The 18729-nt window shown below is 37.9% G+C and overlaps 1 long non-coding RNA gene across 1 annotated transcript; it reads right to left on the minus strand.

Annotated features, from left to right (window-relative positions):
* Window positions 1-881: 881 nt before the first annotated feature.
* Window positions 882-10870, minus strand: LOC141434312 (uncharacterized). Its single transcript, XR_012452037.1, has 3 exons — window positions 10786-10870; window positions 1460-1646; window positions 882-965 (listed from the first exon to the last, which is right to left on the minus strand). It is a non-coding gene; the product is annotated as an uncharacterized lncRNA (long non-coding RNA).
* Window positions 10871-18729: the final 7859 nt, after the last annotated feature.

Here is an 18729-nt window from a genome sequence, read left to right on the forward strand (position 1 = left end):
AACAATGTTTTGATGATGGAAATCGAAAAATCGCAAAACGTAAGGTAAACGCCCGAGTGCCCGACACGCTAATGCCCAATAGACGACACCCTGCTGTCATCTTTATCGAAATTGACATCAGATTAAAGATGCCAAGTATTGGGACAGAGACGAGCGTTCGTATGTTTACCTTATAACCAAGCCCAAGTCATGTAAGACTAGACAAACATCAGGTGAGATAGGGGTCAATTACGGTCAGTTTCATGTAAAAAATAAATAAAAAAAACTAACTAACCCTGCTATCAGTAGCTATTATGAGAGTTGAACTAATAAAACACTATGATAAAAGAATATATAACAAAAAAATTAACCGACTACAAAAAAACATGAAAATAATTTTCTACCAGTCTGAAGTAGGTGCCTCAGCACGACCCAGCAGGAGTGGACCTATAGTCGTCTACCTCACTTACGCACTATATACTTAATTGGGCTTTAATCACTCCTGCTGGCTCGTGCTGAGGCAACGACTTCAAACTGGTAGAAAATTATTATCATGGTCTTTTGAAGTCGGTTCAATTTTTTGTTATAATTTTTTTTTTCACGATTTTTGTTTAATGACAACTGCTTGTTACCTTTTACGAAAGATTGCTTTTTCCGATGCAGAGACGTTCGTTATTGAGGAGTCCTGGTGCTTCACCACCCAATCTATTTCACAATATGTATTACGAGGAGCATAAATTGCTTACCAACTGTGTTAAAGTATCGAAATTTAACCCGTGAAATACTTGTTATTGAGTAGTAACTGCGATGGTCAACTATGGTCTTCATTATCAGTTCCACTTCACCAAATGATGATTTTCAAGAGCAAATGTACAAGTTACTACTAAATATATCCAATTTATTATAGGTGTCCCTACAATATTTGAAGAGTTCCCTCCATTTCCTTAAGATCCAATCATCAGATCCTGATTTGGTGCTTATGGGACCTGATTGAAGGCAAACATTTTCAAATCAGGTCATATGACGGAGTTCTGAGGTAACAAACATAAAAAAATACAACCGAATTGATAACCTCCTCGTTTTTGAAGTCGGTTAAAAAGAAGAAGTGAGAGATTAAAAAAAATATATATTATGTTTATGGACCATGTATACATAGACGTAGACATAGACCTTCTGTATTAAGGAAAAGTAAATGAGCACCACCATCTACGGTCACTCGCAACCCAAGAGGGTAAACATTTAAGTTTTCAGTCTAGAGGGCTAAGACAGAATATATCATGTGCTAGTAAATTTATAGGCTGTCTCACTCTCCACGTCTGAGTACAGCCAAACAAGCACTACTGCTAGCCAGTACGATAATGTAAAGATCCAGACTTGTATAAGGTTCTATCACCCGAGAAATACTCGCTAACGGCATCCTAGTGGTTGACTAGGGACCAACATTCTTCACAACACACGAATTAATATTAAAAGCACTCACCCTAATTTAACTTCTGAAACTATTTAACTTTCTCCCGAAATGTTGCAGTTAAACAAAATTCCGTCTCTAATAACGTCAAGTTAATTTATGTCCTAATTTTAGTTCGACCGAGTTTCGGCTAGACGCTTGATAGTTCGCAACTTAAATTCCAGTTGGTGGGTTGTTTAGTTCCCGCATTCGAGATTATCTAGAAACAGACAAACCAACAGTTTAGAAAGCTACATGTGAAACAATATTCACTAAATAAATTGTAAATGCACATTGCAATACGTGCACACTACAAAATTTCAAATTGGATTGAAATCTGGATGGTCTGGTGGCAATTGTTAAATGACCCAGCAATATTCTCTCGTTATGCGGTCTAACTATGCAACGGATCACAACCCGGCAATAGTTGAAACATGACATATAACGGGGAGTCACTGAATTTCAATTCAATTTTATTTTTTGATAGAAAAAGTTCTTCTTAAAATAATTTTCATTCACTAAGTAGGTAGGTATATCTTTCGGTTTGAAAACGTGCCACAGTTATTGATCACACATTACAATTAGTCGAAGTGGTCGCCATGATCGAGCAATCACACAACAGGAGCCGCTACTGTCCTGAGATAGATGATAAGATCATCAGCACTGTAATTATGAACGGAACTACATGATTGTTTAATTTTAATGAAATTCAGCTAGTATCAAAAGTTTTATCTGTTTTTCATTAACATTACCGTATTTATAATCCTATAATATCATTATGCACATTTTACTAACACTTTAGAATCAATCGCACAATTCTAGGTCAAATATAACAGACATAAGATGTCTTTATCAGCAATTTTGTACCAAACTCTACCATAAAGGTACAGTATTTATGTTGAGCTGATAATATCTTAAGTAAATATAATTATAAAATTTGTTATTTCGATTTAGTTATCCTAGTAGATCTTACTACATAATATTTATATACCTTTGTCCTTGGTGATTAGGTATTTTATTATATAAATGTTAGCTCGTTAGCAGATACAGGAATTATTATTCAGGCACATGTGTTACAGAATTTAGTGAAATATTGCATTTTGTTATGGTACGAAATCATTCAATAAATTTTATTATTATTATTAGACCGAAATCGGTCGGATCATAAGCTTAAGATACTTGTAAAGTGCCAGTTTTATTTATCTTTCCCTTTTTTAAAGAGTCCTATTTATTATCATATTTATATCGAAGCAAAAAGAGAAAGAAAGTAGAAGCAGAGTTAGTTTGTTTGTACGCCCAAATGGTTTGTAGTCGGTATCATAAACAATTCTTCTAAACTTTAACAATCATGGCTGCTAAGTATTATAGGTAAATATGCTAAAGGATTCCACATTGTCTGACGGATGATGATGTTTGTTAAGATTAAACGAATTGAATATTTTATTGCATAGAGTGTAATGCAATTTGTTGCAACTAGCGCTACAGTCTGATCCAATTTGTCCGTCTCCTTACGTAAATCTAGTTTCTACGAAATTACGCCCGTAATGTTCACAATGCAAGTGACTTTTGAAAATGTACGTGTTCTTAGCATACTCGTATTTGCTAAACGCAGTGTTTTATGTATTTTAACTTGAAAACATGTTTTTTAATGCAAAATATATTAAAGTTATTTATGTTCAACTAGCGTTTACCCGCGGCTTCGCATGCGTAAATCAGCAGTTGAATTGAAATTCCGGTATTCAATTAAATTCTCGTGGTTTTCATTGATGTTATATTATAACAACTATGCCAAATTTCATGACTCTAAACCCAGCGGTTGTTATTTCGAGATTTTATCCCTATCCCGTGGGAATATCGGAATAAAAAGTAGCCTATGTGTTATTTCAGATGTCCAGCTATATACGTACCAAATTTCGAGACTCTAAGCCCAGCGTTATTATTTCAAGATTTTATTTCTATTCCGTTGGAATATTGGAATAAAAATACCCTATGTGTTATAAAATACGTCCAGCTACCTACATACCAAATTCATGAGACTAAAAGTCATGAGACTTTAAGCCCAGCGGTTGTTATTTAGAGATTTTACCCCTATCCCGTGGGAATATCGGGATAAAAAGTATCCTATGTTTTAATCCAGGTTATAAACTAACTTTTTGCCAAATTTCATCCAAATCCGTTCAGCCGTTTTAGCGTGAAGAAGTAACAAACATACTCACTTACTCACAAACTCACTCACTCACTTACTCACTCACTCACTCACTCACAAACTTTCACATTTATAATATTAGTAGGAAGTAGGATTATATAGTAGGATTAATGCGAGGATACCAGAGTAAAAGTAGTCTATGTATACGCGAAGGACTGACCTGACATTGTAGCACATTGGGAATTATGGAAGCTCTGCCTCTTTCTCGAATACAAACGCACGCACAATTTTTAAGAGTAAGATTTAGTGTGAACATTTTAACGAAAGAAATAAATAACAGAACTTACTCAATCCCTTACGTTCTCCGAAGATATACTTAGCCCTTAACAAACCAGCCTATCAAAACATGACAACCCGAAACTGAACGTGCTCCCATAACATTAACAATTGAACCAAAACTTTAATTACTGATCGAGTTAACGGAAGGTCTCCCATGATTCAGATGTCAATTAGGGTTGTGGAACCGTTAAGCTAGGTACGAAGACTATACTTACTGGTAGTTTTTAGTCTCTACTATTTATTTTTGTTTGGAGACTTTGGTTACACACTCATTCTGGCGTCATTTCAGTCCCATCATCTTGGTTTTCTGTTATTCACATCTTATTAAAGGAAAGAAAGAAAAAAAACATTTATTCGTGACAATTATACACTAAAAAAACAGAAAAAAAGTAAAAATACGTATCACGGTCACGAAATGGTCCCAAATCAGCATAATACCGCTGTGCGCTAGTCTTCCTTTGGGACCATCAGGACTACATACGTTTTACAAAAATAAACAATACAACAAACAGTGAAACAGTGAATTGACGAATAATAATAATTTAACTCTCTGTTGCCTTTGAAATCCAGTTCAAGAATTGATGAATATTATCCATCCATCGGTCTGACACGGTAATTCTGTCATCTTTCTAACCAGAATGATGAACTAAACAGATACCAGAACGAACGTGTAACCGATGCCATGCGGACCGTAGTCGAAAATACGTGCGAAATATCCGAGTGAACTTTTGTTAATATCCGCAATTAGGTACAACAAAACTAAAGGATGCTACTGAGTTTAGGTTTTTTTTTGGACGAGAAGACCACCATAATGGAAAAAGGGATGTCTTAGATTTAGAAAACATACCCTTGGCCAAGACAATAATATTTCGTTTATAGCCGGACGCCATATTGTATTGGATGAAGACAAATATTGTCTTGGGTTAACACTATTATCTTACTTAAAGAAAATAATAACTTGGATTTAAACAATATTCCAGAGACTATGAGAATATTCTTGGTCAAAGAATTCCTTTTTTCCGTGCAGGACCGCAATAACGAATTGACTAACATTAACACATGTAAATAAACACTGACTTCTACGTATAAAATTATAACTCTTCTTTTTGGCTCTGCTGTTTTTAGTAAAATAATCAATCACGTTCACGTTTCAGATCAGGTATTCCTTTCCCGACATTATTATTTGCTGTCGCTATAACCCTTCACTTCTTACAGACAGAGTGGATAGAAGCATTCTGTTTTATAATAATGCGAGTATTTATAAATCACGTCCGTGTTTCCAGCTTGAGCGTTGCGAATGGAGCAAGTTAAGTTGCACTCATATAATATTCCTGTCTGCCGTGGAGCGTGCTTGGCAACGTTTCCGTGGGTACGTGGATATTTCCCACAAAACTAAAAGAAAGGATTGATATGCCATTTAACCAGCGATATGCAATATTTTTCAAAGGTGGACAAAGATGTTTGCTTCTAATTTTTAATTAATATATAAGCCGTGGTGGCCTAGTGGTTTGACCTATCGCCTCTCAAGCAGAGGGTCGTGGGTTCAAACCCCGGCTCGCACCTCTGAATTTTTCAAAATTCATGTGCGGAAAACATCGTGAGGAAACCTGCACAAACCAGCGAAGCAATTCAATGGTGCGTGTGAAATTCCCAATCCGCACTGGGCCCGCGTGGGAACTATGGCCTAAGCCCTCTTGTTATGAGAGGAGGCCTGTGCCCAGCAGTGGGACGTATATAGGCTGGGATGGGATATGTAGGCGCCGGGACTTGACCACGGACGCCCCCAGGGGTCCGCGGACCAGAGGTTAAGAACCACTGCTCTACATCGTTAATTAATGGTGGCTAATAATTTAATTGCAGCCTGGGTTCATGAGGGTTTTGACACTGTCGAATCGATATAGTTGTGACGAACCGTAGCTGCCTGTTGCCGTCCGCAGTAGGTACGAGTACATGGACGTATGGTGTTGTGTGACAGTGTGTCTGTGTCACGAGTTTAGATCTTCCATATCGCATACCGTGTTTTGTTTGTCTACGACGACTGAACTGATACGACCACTCTGTCTGTCTAACTGTGATTAATGAAAAATAATTTGTTGGGATAATTTGCTGTAATTCAATATTTTAGACTATCGTGGTCATTAATAATTTTATAAAATAAAATAAAATAATTGCCCACTACTACTGAGCTGCTATCGAGCTGCTCTAAAATAAAGGCACCATCAGCCAAATATGTGGTCTACCACCCTAAAGTTGATAATCGTTTGCATGTCATAAAACAATAATGCCAATAGACGTGTCTGTCAACTTGAAAGTTCGACTTTAGCGACATATTCATTTGATAGGAACTTGTTTAAAAATTATTAGACCACTTATTTGGCTGATGGTACGCGGAACAAAACCCGAATTTAATTCATAAAATTTGCTGTAATTTGTGTTTTTTTTTAAGTTATACGAAGGGTGCGAGTCGGGCTCACATTTGGCTATACTTAATGCGCAGGATCAAAGTGGATCTTGAGTTTCGACACCATGCAGAGACCGTATTGTCTAAAGTTTCTGGCGCTCGCGATCGCCATCGACAGATTTCGCGTACGGCCTAAGTTTTCCCCTGTCCCCAATAGTCCCCATTCTGTACGATCAGATGCCAGTCGGGCACATGTAGTGCGCATAAGTCTTAATCGATCGAGCGATACCTGGGTTTTTCAACTTTTTTTTTTTTTTTTTTTTTTTTTTTTTTTTCGTCAAATGCCTTTTATGGCCGTACAATCCTCTCCCGTCCTCTCAGTGCCAGTGGCCGAGCCAGTGAAGTTAAACCGATTAACTCATTCAATAACATTACTTCTACTTAAGGGATTGACAAGACAAGAGGCTTTTTCACATTTATTATTCAAACACACAGATGCTCAGGGCTGAATTTTGCAAACAAAACACGACGGAAACTGTCCGACGTTTTTCACACATGTTTACGTTTCATTTAAAGCGATAAATGGCGACTGTGCACGGTGGGGGTTAATTTATTGACTTTTGGCTTAACGCGTGTGTTAGCGATTGAGCCCTGGAACACAAGCATCTATTATCCCTTGCGGGGATAAACGAACGAGCGTTTAAAAATCCCGCTACTTAAATTTATTAAGCGATTCCATGATGTTGCGATATGGATGGAAATTTTTCCCTTAATTTTTTTTTTGAAAACGGAACACTAATTTTAAACTCGACCTCATATTTTGCTCGTCCTACAATTGTGGACAGCGTCCGGTCAATACCGTCCGCGCCCATGCCAATCGAAACTTCGAAGCAAGCGATTGCAGCTGAAGGCTTTCTACACGTAACCTCGCTGACTGGAACTGTTTATCGTTCGATTGGTGAAATAAGACTGGAATGTACGTGTGCGGTATTTTTGAATAAAATTCAACTAAGTTCACGATTATAAGGCAAGTCATGAACGGTGCTGTTAGTTTCGACCCTGTTGGATAATCTTTTTCATAGGTGAGTGCGTTCATGACTTTTAGGATCCTAAGGGTAAAAACGGGACGCTATTACTAAGACTCCACTGTCCGTCTGTCTGTCTATCAGCAGGCTGTATCTCATGAACAGTGATAGCACAACATTTTCACAGATGATGTATTTGTGTTTCTCTATAACAGCAAATCGTCACTACTTTGAAAAAAATTAGTATGTCAACAAAATTGAACCTTGACATAATGTTCATAAAGTTCACTCAGAATATTATCTATTTTGAAGGTACTAGTTAATAAAAACAGAATAAAATAAATATTGAAGGGGGGCTTCCATACAACATTTTTTGCTAATGTCTAATGTTGTTTATATAATGGTACGGAAACCTTCGTGCGCGAATCAGACTCGCACTTGGCCGGTTTTTTTCAAATATGTCCTACAAAAGCTTAAGTAATAGATATGATTAAGTATCAATATACTTAATGGAGTTTAAGATAAAAAATAATTTAAAAAAATGTTGCTATCATCATGAAGATAGTTTCAGAAAAAAGTTACTGTAACATTGAAAATTGTATACCTAAAAGATACAGCATAAAGTGGTTGGTATCCCATCTCAGCCCTCTAGGTTGGCAACGCATCTGCAAAACCCCTGGTGTTGTAGATGTTTATGGGCGGTGGTGATCTCTTACCATCTGGAGACCCACTTGCTCGTTTGCCATCCAGTCGAATAAAAAATAATAATAATATGGCTCTGTCCATTGGAGGACAATTTTGCCAGTGTCTATTACTCGTAGGTTTACTGTACGGTAAAAAAATTCTAGAAAACGAAATATGAGAGGTAATGGTGGATGAACGATGACAGCGCGAATCAGTCAGTGAGTGAAATGAAAGCACAAAAGTGACATCAAGCATAAAGTGGGATAGAGCTACTTTTAGCTTTATGTGTGGTCATGACGCTACATCGCGAATGTTTATACACACCCACGTTGGAAGACGTCGCGCAGTCTCACGTCACGTCACCGTGTCACTTCCTGTGACGTCTGTTTATGTCATCTCTCGTGCGGTTTCATAAATAACAGCGAAATAACCTGTTCGCATTTCCACTCACATAATGCTGATAACTTATTTTTCCCAGTTGAATAATTTCCTGATTTATATTGACAAACGATTTTTTTTCTAAAACTAAAACTATTCATATTTCAGGAGTGTTCTTTAGAACCCTATAGGTTAGAATGGGTTAGTTTTATAACGATCTTGAGGTAGATACTTACAATTTAGGAAGTTTTTCGTAAAAAAAAACATTTTTAATACAAGCTTTTCTGCTGACTGTATAACTTTTGTCGATTTTACTTGCATTGTATTACATTTGCATACCAAATTTCAAGTCGATGCTATTAACCGATGAAGAGTTCTGTCCTGTGGAGACGATCCTGGTCAGACTATTAGGATGTCACTACCAGATTATTGTATTGTCACGCAAGTTACATTAGTATTCCGAATTTCAAGTCAATCTGACTATTGGAAGTTGGTCAAATTTAACTTCCAAGATTTGACTACAGACAGACAAATAAACAGGTAGACAACGGGACAGGTGAAACTAAAAAAGTTTGTAAAAAAATCGTTCTACGGGGCTCCTAAACTGGCCATATTTTCACTGCAGTTTGTGGCCGGCAACTATTGGTGTCCCTCTTTTACTCACATGTTAGACAGGGTCACTGTTAACATGTCTCGCTAAACGGAACAAATAGTTCACTATAACACACGCCTCATATTCCGTAAATGACCTATTTAAAAAAGTTTCGAATTTCGCTAGTTCAGCCACAACTTCGCCGACTATTTTCTCTTTGATCAGTCCTGGTTCACAAACTTGTGGTATGGCCACACCACAATTTTGCTCTAAGCTACACAGGCGACAGTGTAGGTATTGTAGTTTGATACCACTGTCCCCTTCACTCTGCAATGCTTTGGCCCAGTCAAAGGTATAGTCTTTCTGTCTTTTTTATTTCAAGTCATTGATGACACCAATAGTTGCCGGCCACATATTGCAGTGTAAATATGGCCCGTCTAGGAGCCCCTTATGAAACAGTTGTGAAATCAATCAGTTGGAAAAATATTATCGGTGTAAAATTAGAGAACCATTCTATTTACATAGCAATCCATAAAGGTAATTAATATCGTGATTTTACTCGCTAATCCGGCCTACAGCATTTGTAGATCAGCCCTAATATCCTGCTGATCATTTAATCCCCAATGTCAGAGGAATTGATGGTGGATCGGAACTCAGCTAGCGTTACAAACATGATACTGCTAAGGCCTGAAAAGTCGCTTTGGTTAAGGTTAACTTTGCTTAAAAAGGACTAAGTTTTTATACGGTTTGAGTAAAAAAAATATTTTTAAATAAAAAATGTATGAAATGAAAAATGTACCAACAGCTTCATTAAGCAGATATTCACGTTTTGCGTTTCAAAATAACAAAAAGGTGCAGTGGCCAAGTTAAGCCTGCACAGCGTGGGTAGCTGTAAAATAGGTGGTAAGTACGGTCAGCATCAAAAGTAGCGGATCACTTTGTTACTCTCTCGCATTGACATCATCATCATCAACATCATCTTGCATGGCGTTTAGTACGTGGCTGTAAAACGACAAAGTACGAAAGTGTATAGCTACTTTTGATGCTGACTGTACGTTTTACACCAGAAGTTCCCATTTTTTTTCTCGTAGGTAAACCACTTTCAAAGTTTTACTGTTTTCGATAGACCCCTTGCTGCTAGATTTCTACTATGTTCCCAAAACTCATAAAAGCCCCATTTTTTTATGCCAACGTAGACCTTCGTCTAGTCTTCCGCGAGAATCCACCTGGACCACTTTGGAAACCTATATTTAACACTCTTGCATGTTCCTCTTATATTACTGTTACACCCGGGATTTAATAATTACTTTTATATGGCTAAAATTACCAAGACGTTTCGGCCACAGTGTAGCGACAATGACCACATTAGGTGGTCATTCATAGATTTACTCATAATTAATAGACTCATCTCTACAGTATAGTAATTATTAGAAAAAGTGTTTGTTAAAAATTTCATTTTTATTACAAGCTTTTTTTGCTGACTGTACTCTTTGTTGACTATACTACCATTGTCACCCAAAGTACATTTGCATACCAAATTTCAAGTCGATGCCAATAACCGTTGAAGAGTTCCGTCCTGCGGAGACGATCCTGGCTGGACTACCTGGATGTCACTACCAGATTAGTGTATTGTCGCGCAATTTACATAAGTATGCGAAAATTCAAGACAATCCGCCTACTACAAGTGGGTCAAATTTAACTTGCAAGATTTGACCCGCACATACATAGACACATATAAGATGCATTGCAAGTCAAATAAAAGCTTTTAAAAAAATATTATGAAATTATACGTACAAACTATACCCTTTTATCCTGTTTCTGGACAACTTTAAATTGTATTGCGGAATGGCAAGATACAGGTAGAGTTCATCGATTTTCACCTCTACAAAGTAACTTCTAATTAAATCAAAGGAGGAATACGGGCAACAATAGATGGTTCTAAGTAAGGTGGTAATAGATGTAAGTGGTTGGTACTTAAGTACTGAAACTTCAAATCTTACCAAAGCAAAGTTAAAACCATAATGGCCATTAATTAAATTTAATAAGAAAATCGTATACAATATCGAAAGCTAGTAAATAAAGTAATAAAATTGAACTTAAAAGTGAACAGATACTCAAATAACTAAATGGGAACTTAAACAATCTCCAATAGTATTACATTAACCTCTCGTAAATAACTTAAATTGGTAACGGGAAGACTCGGACGTTAAATCACTTTATTAAAGCAGTAAAATACATAAAATTACAGCAAAGGATGTTTATGAGTTAAGTACTGTGCTATTTAGTTGAACCGAAAATCGCTATAAAGTTGTAAAATGTGTTTTATTGCGAGAAATTTGAATTTTAGAGGTCTTTTATTACGGTAGTACTACAGAATTAAGTAATTTTATACAGTGCCCTACTTGTTACATTGCGCAACAGTTACAATCTAAAAAGTAACCGTATTAGATCTTTTTTTAGAATTCCGTACCACAGTCGACAAGAACGGAAACTTTATAAGATCACTTTGTGTCTCGTCCGTCCGTCCGTTTATAAGTACTCTTTTTAACAGGGACGCGTGGAAGTTTTATACTTAGGCTGAAATTAATATCAAATTCCCAGGTCAGTTACCGTTTGGAACAGGAAAAATAGTCAACGTAATCAAAAGATACAGTCATTAAAAAACGTTTCCACACAAGTTGCCGGGGGGGGGGGGGGGAATCAACACCTTCTAATTGTCCTAGAAACTAATAATTTTGGTGTGAAAAATAGATAGAGAGCAAGCAAGCGTGCGTGCGGGTTATCTGGAAAAGTATAATCACCACCGTCAATGAATACCCATAAGATAAATTGAAAAACGGATGCGTTGCCGGTCCTTTGAGGAAAGAGTTGGCGCGTTTTCTTGACAGACACACGGAGAACGAGGTTTCCTATTTTCCTTTTAATTCACGGAATCATAACATAAAAATCAGAAATAAGTGAACAAAATTCTGAGTAGGTAGGATCTTACTAAAACGTTATTCATTTATTTGAGCTCTTGAATTTGAACAATTTCAATTCATTCATTTCATATATACGCGGAATTTTGAGTTCAATTTGGATAACTACCTGAATATGAAATCCCTAACATACTCGTAATTGTACGATAATAGGGAATTAAGCTTTTTGTCATAGTCCTTTGAAGTAATTGTACATAATTGCTTAATTGGTAATTATACTGCACATGTCGTGGGAAGACCCGCAGGTGATATACATAAATAGGTGACATGAATCTATGGAATATTAACTCACTCTTGTGTTACGGTCGCTGATTTGCTTCCATTGGAAAACTTCCTATCCTGTGGATACTGTGCAGTATCCTTCCTAATTTTGACATCATAAAATCTTCATTATTATTATTATAAAGCCTCTTTAATAAATTTCACTTTATAGGAGCTGTCATAGGTGGAAATTTCTGTTTAAAAATTGTAGTGAACTTCTTGTTTTTTCTCATAACGCGCTCAAATAAAAAAAAGTTTTTGTTGTCATTTTCAAATAACTTTCATGCCTTAAATACTCGTATATAGGAAATTTGAGACACTTTCCTTTTCAAAGGTACTTAAAGCTCATCGAGTCTGAGTAAAAAAAGTTACTTAATAAAGTAAAGGTTTTTTTTTACTCGACTGGATGGCAAACGAGCAAGTGGGTCTCCTGATGGTAAGAGATTACCACCACACATAAAAATAACTACAACGTACGTCTTTAGTCAGTAATAAACATAACATTTATTTATTTACATGTCATTTTGTTCTTTATTCTCTAGACTGAACCATTTAGTTCATTTCCAATACGATTTTATACTTATTAGGTAATATAATATCACTAAATTACAGCTCACTACTTAGATAAACTTCAATTTTATTCTAAAAAAGAAATTCTCATATTCTCAATTTCGATATTGTCCTAGACGTAGCGAGAAAGTAATGACATTCTCGAATATACGTAACGTGAATTTTGATTTGAAATTTTCGTGAAATATGTCACGTTGATTTATTTACTAGATGGACGTTTGCTGAGATGTTTCAATTATCTCCGGAAGATTGGACGTAATTTAATTTTTTTGATTTCTCTCAAAATACTCTCAGGTATTTTTAAAATTTAAATGAAGATACTTTTTCACAGCGCGTCAGAAAATATTTGGAATTACTTAGCAGAAACATTTAATTAACAAAAATTTAAAATAAGACAAGACATTTTTAAAAGTTACTGGTGTAAAAAATATTTTAAGATGAGAATCCAATGTTTTTTTTACTTACCTAATAAAAAAATTGGGAAGCTTTTTATTCCGCGAGATTTTCGAAATATCATCTTGATGCACCTTTATATTCCTCAAAGAATATCTGCCAAATTTTAAATTTGTAGCTCTACTTAGTGGTTTTCTGGCAATCAATCGATCCCACCTGTTACTATTTAAATAGGTAGAAGATTATTACCGGTGACTGAATTTGTATATAACGGCGAAGGCTTTTAATACCACACACACCACACATCACACTTTTTGTGCTGTTTTCGAGTGAAACTTTTTAATGCTCGTTAGCTCCGAAACTTGAATCGCCGATGCATGTTGCGAAAACGACCGCCAAGTTTAAATGGGATTTGGCAGGGTTCTACCGGATGCACCTACAAAGATAGGCACATGGTGGGTACAGCTCCATACTAGTCAGCCGGCGGCATGGCACTAGATAAAGATGGTAATATGAGCTGAGGCCATAATGTCATACGCACTTGGATTCAAATTGGACTAAGGTTTTCTGTCAAACTGTTTTCTATGAAGGTAGAAAGAGATCGTGAAAGCGGACGGGGCGAATGGTTAGATTACTGATATAAGTTTTAAATTCAGGATTGGAATGTGAAAGTGTAGAGAGTGTAGAAGCATTGACGTTGGGAAACAAATACAAGGTGCTATAAAATAAATTAAACCCACCCCGAGTTCAAGCCCCGGGACGCACCTCTGAGTTTTTCTAAAATTCATGTGCGATTACATCTGACCACGAGCTTTCCGGTGAAGAAAAACATCGTGAGGAAACCTGCAAAACCCGCGTGGAACTACGGCCCAAGCCCTACCATTCTGAGAGGAGGCTTGTGCCCAGCAGTGAGACGTTATAGGCTGAGATGATGATGATGATAAAATAAATCCAAAATATTTCAGAAACCCAATTGAAAATTCTAAAAATCATTTTTATGAGTGTGCAGTCAAACTTAATCAATCAATTGTGCATATAGCCATGCATCATCTCATACATTTTAGACCGAAGAAAAAATATCTAGACTCGACTCTATGAGAACACTTTATCAAACATCATTATTTTCTCCTAAACTTCACTATGGGCTTATTGCAAATCTAGTTTTCACACAATTTACCAGTCTACTCTTAATTGCTGTTTAATACCTACTGCCTCACTTCGTTGTAGCTCTTGCTGGTTTAATATTAAAATTGGTTTTCGGTTACCGTGTTGAAGTTGAACAAAAACTGATTGTTCCTTTTGAATAACAGAACGTCTTGGAACACTTTTCAGGAATGCGTTTTTAATGGCGCTAAGGTAAAGAAAGGTAAGGGTAAGGTAAGCGTTGTACTCCTGGCTAGAAATTATGAGGTAGATCTAAGACAAAGCGTTGAATTATTTGTCAATTTTTCTTTCAAAATTGTGAGTAAGGCAAAATAAGTGGATAAAATTGTATTAAGAATGATATTTTTAATCATAAATATATTATAGCGGATCGGGAGTCAGAGGACTCGATTAGTGCATTTGCAAAATTTTTTCTCAATAGATTTGAGATCCAAAGTAGCGTCCAAGAATATTTTCGCAAATAATTGCAAAAATACAAAAACTCTAACAACAAATTATTTGTTCTAGTAGAGACAATATCCTACAATATATAAAGTTCAGCCGTCTAGCGGTTCATGAGAAACAGCCATTTGACGGACAGACGGACAAACGGGTAGACATGGGGTAGACAGTGTATGGTTCCGTTTGTTACCCTTTAGGTACGGAACCCTAAAATGGCTTTAGTTCCACACTATTTTTTATTAAACGGGTTTTACTAACGTTTTTAATTTACAGTGCATAGATATTTAAAGCAAGCGTTGACCTAGAATGCAAATTCTCTTTATTAAAAAATATATATAAAAGTTACGACTAAGGTGATTTATCAAACTACATTGCACCTTAATATTATAATATCCAAGCTAGCGTTTTATTAAATTCCAGGAGATTGATGCTAGGTATATTAAACAGAAGAAAAACATTGAGAAACAAATCAAATTTTAGCAGCTGTTTCGCATGCACAGATAAAGACCACCAAGTGCCAAGCATAAACAGTAAAACACAAAATAAAATTAACTCTTTATCAAATAAATAATGAACTAATTAAAATGTCAATTTGTTCACAAAATATGAAGAATGTCATAGAAATATAACAAAAATAATGGGATAGGTACAATACACATTATACATATGATGATTTTTGACTGCATACTTAGAAACTTGTACTTAAGTGTCAAGTTATTTATATTTTTTTGTTTCACTAGCTTATATATACTGGATTCATTTTATAATATCTAGTATAAATGTGTATGGCAGTGACGGAAAGCTGGAGTAAATGGCCACCATTTGTAACAAACTGAAGGCCACCTGCTCCATGTAAACAATCAAATGTTTACAGCTAAGGAAATATCACTAAACAACATGTTTCTTTAAAATAATGGAAACATATAGAGCTGGATTTTCCCGAGGTGTGTCGACGCTTGTTTTTTTTGCATTTCGACCTATATTCGTCCCACTGCAAGGCACAAGCCTCCTTTCAGAATCAATACAATACAATAGCTCATTATTGAGCACCATCAAGTAGTTATATAGGATTCAAGTGACGAGTTGTCATTCATTGGGGCGCTCTAACGGGGAGGCCTTGTGTGGACGTCTTCTGACTAATAATGATGATAAGAGAGCACATGTACGTAGAAGTATGTAAGACATATATATTATATTTTTTCTAACATGATTCAAATGACAGATGCCAAACTGATGGAACTAGAGTCCCTCCTCCTGTTACGCAAACTATCGATACTTTTGCATGTACTAAAAGTGGCAATAGAATTATTTGTTGGTTAAACGTTTCGCTATCAAACTGAATTTTAAAATATAATTTATTCAACACTTGGAGTGTCACTTTCCGACTTTGACGAACAATCTTGCAAATTAATAATAAGTGTAGCGCGAACCTTATTTTAATTTCAGAACGCAACCTATGCCTTCTCGCTCGCTCGGATCTCTCGCTCTCTCGGCTAGCAACTCCGATCGGTCGCACGCGCGCGCCTCGCGAACCGTGATTTTGTGTACAATTTATTCTTGTGAACCCAAATATTTAACTAAGAAGACGTTTAATTATATATATGAAAAGATAAGAAGACGTTTCCTTTTGTCCTCCATCGACAATGGCGCCCAACTAGAAGCCAAGAAAATTTCACACGAAATCGACACGACGCCATCTTCCTCGAGCGAGTTCTCGGAATATTCGGTGATGGATACCTATCCGCCTAATTCAACCGCTATGAAAACCAGGAAGCAATGCCGCGAAGCCGGTCAACATCAGCGCGAGGGCGAAGATGCCGAGGATTTTCATTCCGGAGAAGACGACGGGGCTTCGCGCGCCGACGGCGCGCCCACTTCCCCAAACTCGCGCACTTTTACAAGAAACGAGACCGCAAAGGAATCTAATACGATTGCAATTACCGAAGAGCAACTATCGAGTTTACTGTCGAGCGTAATGCGCAACGCGATGCAACACGCTGCCGCCATCAACCCAGTTCCCGCGCCCACATTCAGCCGCGAAGCGACGCCTCCGGCGCCCTCGCCATCCATCGCTGTTGCTACGGGAACATGGCTAAATGTACAGCGCGTTTCGACGGCCGCGGCAGCGCCAATGCAGACAGGATCGAATCCTTCAATCGACGCAGTTGAAATGTTCGTCGAATGCATGAACATCAGTGAAGAGCATGCCCTGAGGGGGCTCACGATGCTGTTCACCGGACGACGCCGCTATGTGGTGGCGCGGCGTAAAAAGCAACGTGAAGACGTGGGCGGAGGCTACGACCCGCATGCGAGCGATGTACGGAGCCCGCGCCCAGCATACAAACTACTCCGGGACATCTTCGCTTCAGAACAAAACGACGAGCGCGCGGAAACCTTCATATCCCGCATACGCGCCACATTCGCAAAGTTCCCTTACGAAATAGACATTAGATTGCAATTAGATATAGTGTATGGATTGTTGAATCGTAAAGTGCGTAAAAGTGTGCCGCGCGAATCTGTAAACGACGTCGAATCGTTATTAATGAAAGCGAGAGATGCCGAGGAAGCGAGGATCGAGGTAGGATCTGCTAGTGTTAAAATTCCTAGTAACAGTGATAACAGCCAAATTAAAATTCCCGCGCAACCGCCGCGCGGCGCATCTGTCAAACCGCACGACCGCGACGTTGCCGCTGTTATCGCTGCCAGTCCTTCGCCGATCAACGCCCCTCCTAGCGCGAGCGAGCTTAAATTTAAAAACTTCTCGTCCGCGTTGTAGTTATTGTAAAAGTTTCGGTCATACTGTAACCGAGTGTCGGAAAATTCAGGCTAAAGAAACGAGTAAAACGTTAATGGTGACAGTAGCGATACTAGGTCCCGCTATTAAATGTTACGGTTGTAATCGACCAGGGGTAGTGAGATGAGGTGTGATACTTGCAATACTAATAGGCCTACTACGTCGTCAACAGCTGATTTCAGTCATTGAACACTTTAGAAAGCATCGACAGCTCACGCCCGCTAGTGGACGGCACTATCGCGGGGCGCAAGGGCGTCGCTATTTTGAACACTGGTTGCTTCGCAGAGCGTGGCCAGTCCGGCTCTTCACAAGCTTCTGGTGAATTCTGGTGTCGAGTTCACGCCGACGCGGAGGACAGTAGGTTTGGCTGATGGATCTAACAAGGTACGTGATAATCTTACTGCTCAAGTGTCAGTCACTATTGGAGATCGCGAGGCTTTAGTAGATTTTCTTGTTTTTCCTGACAGTCAGTGTAGAACCTTACTGGGCCGTGACTTCATTTTAAATGCAGGAATAATTGTAAACATCCCTCAGTGCTGTTTTTTCCTTTCAAATGCCCCAAACCAGATGTTTACATTTGTTGAATCCTTCCAGTTGACACCTTATTACTCTGATCTAATGCAAACTGATACCAACTCGTGTTGAGAGGTGATGAAGGTCACACTTTGTCATCTGTTGAAAGATCAGAACTTAATCGATTAATTTGTAACAGTGAGGAGCGATTTGCAACAGAGGGTCCGGCCACTGACTTTGCTACTCATCACATCAAAGTCAGCGAGGACCAGCAGCCTATTGCCTGCCAACCTTCAGGATTCCCAGAACAGGAGAGCCGCCCTGAAAGATGAACTGGATAAGCTACTCACTGCCGGTGTGATTGAAGAGTGCGAGTCACCCAGGGCTGCGAATGTTGTCATGGTACCGAAGAAGGATGGAGGTATGCGTCTTTGTATTGATTATAGAAAAACTGAATGAGGTGACCGAACCTGACAGGTACCCATTACCAAGAATCGAAAGACATACTACATGCAGCTAAAACTAGCAACTACATGACCACCCTCGACCTGCGGTCCGGCTACTTTCAAGTCAATGTAGACCCTGCCGACCGTGACAAAACATGTTTCATCACACCGATGGGCA

The sequence above is a fragment of the Choristoneura fumiferana genome, chromosome 13, assembly GCF_025370935.1.
Source record: "Choristoneura fumiferana chromosome 13, NRCan_CFum_1, whole genome shotgun sequence".
In the NCBI taxonomy this organism is placed as follows: Eukaryota; Metazoa; Arthropoda; class Insecta; order Lepidoptera; family Tortricidae; genus Choristoneura; species Choristoneura fumiferana.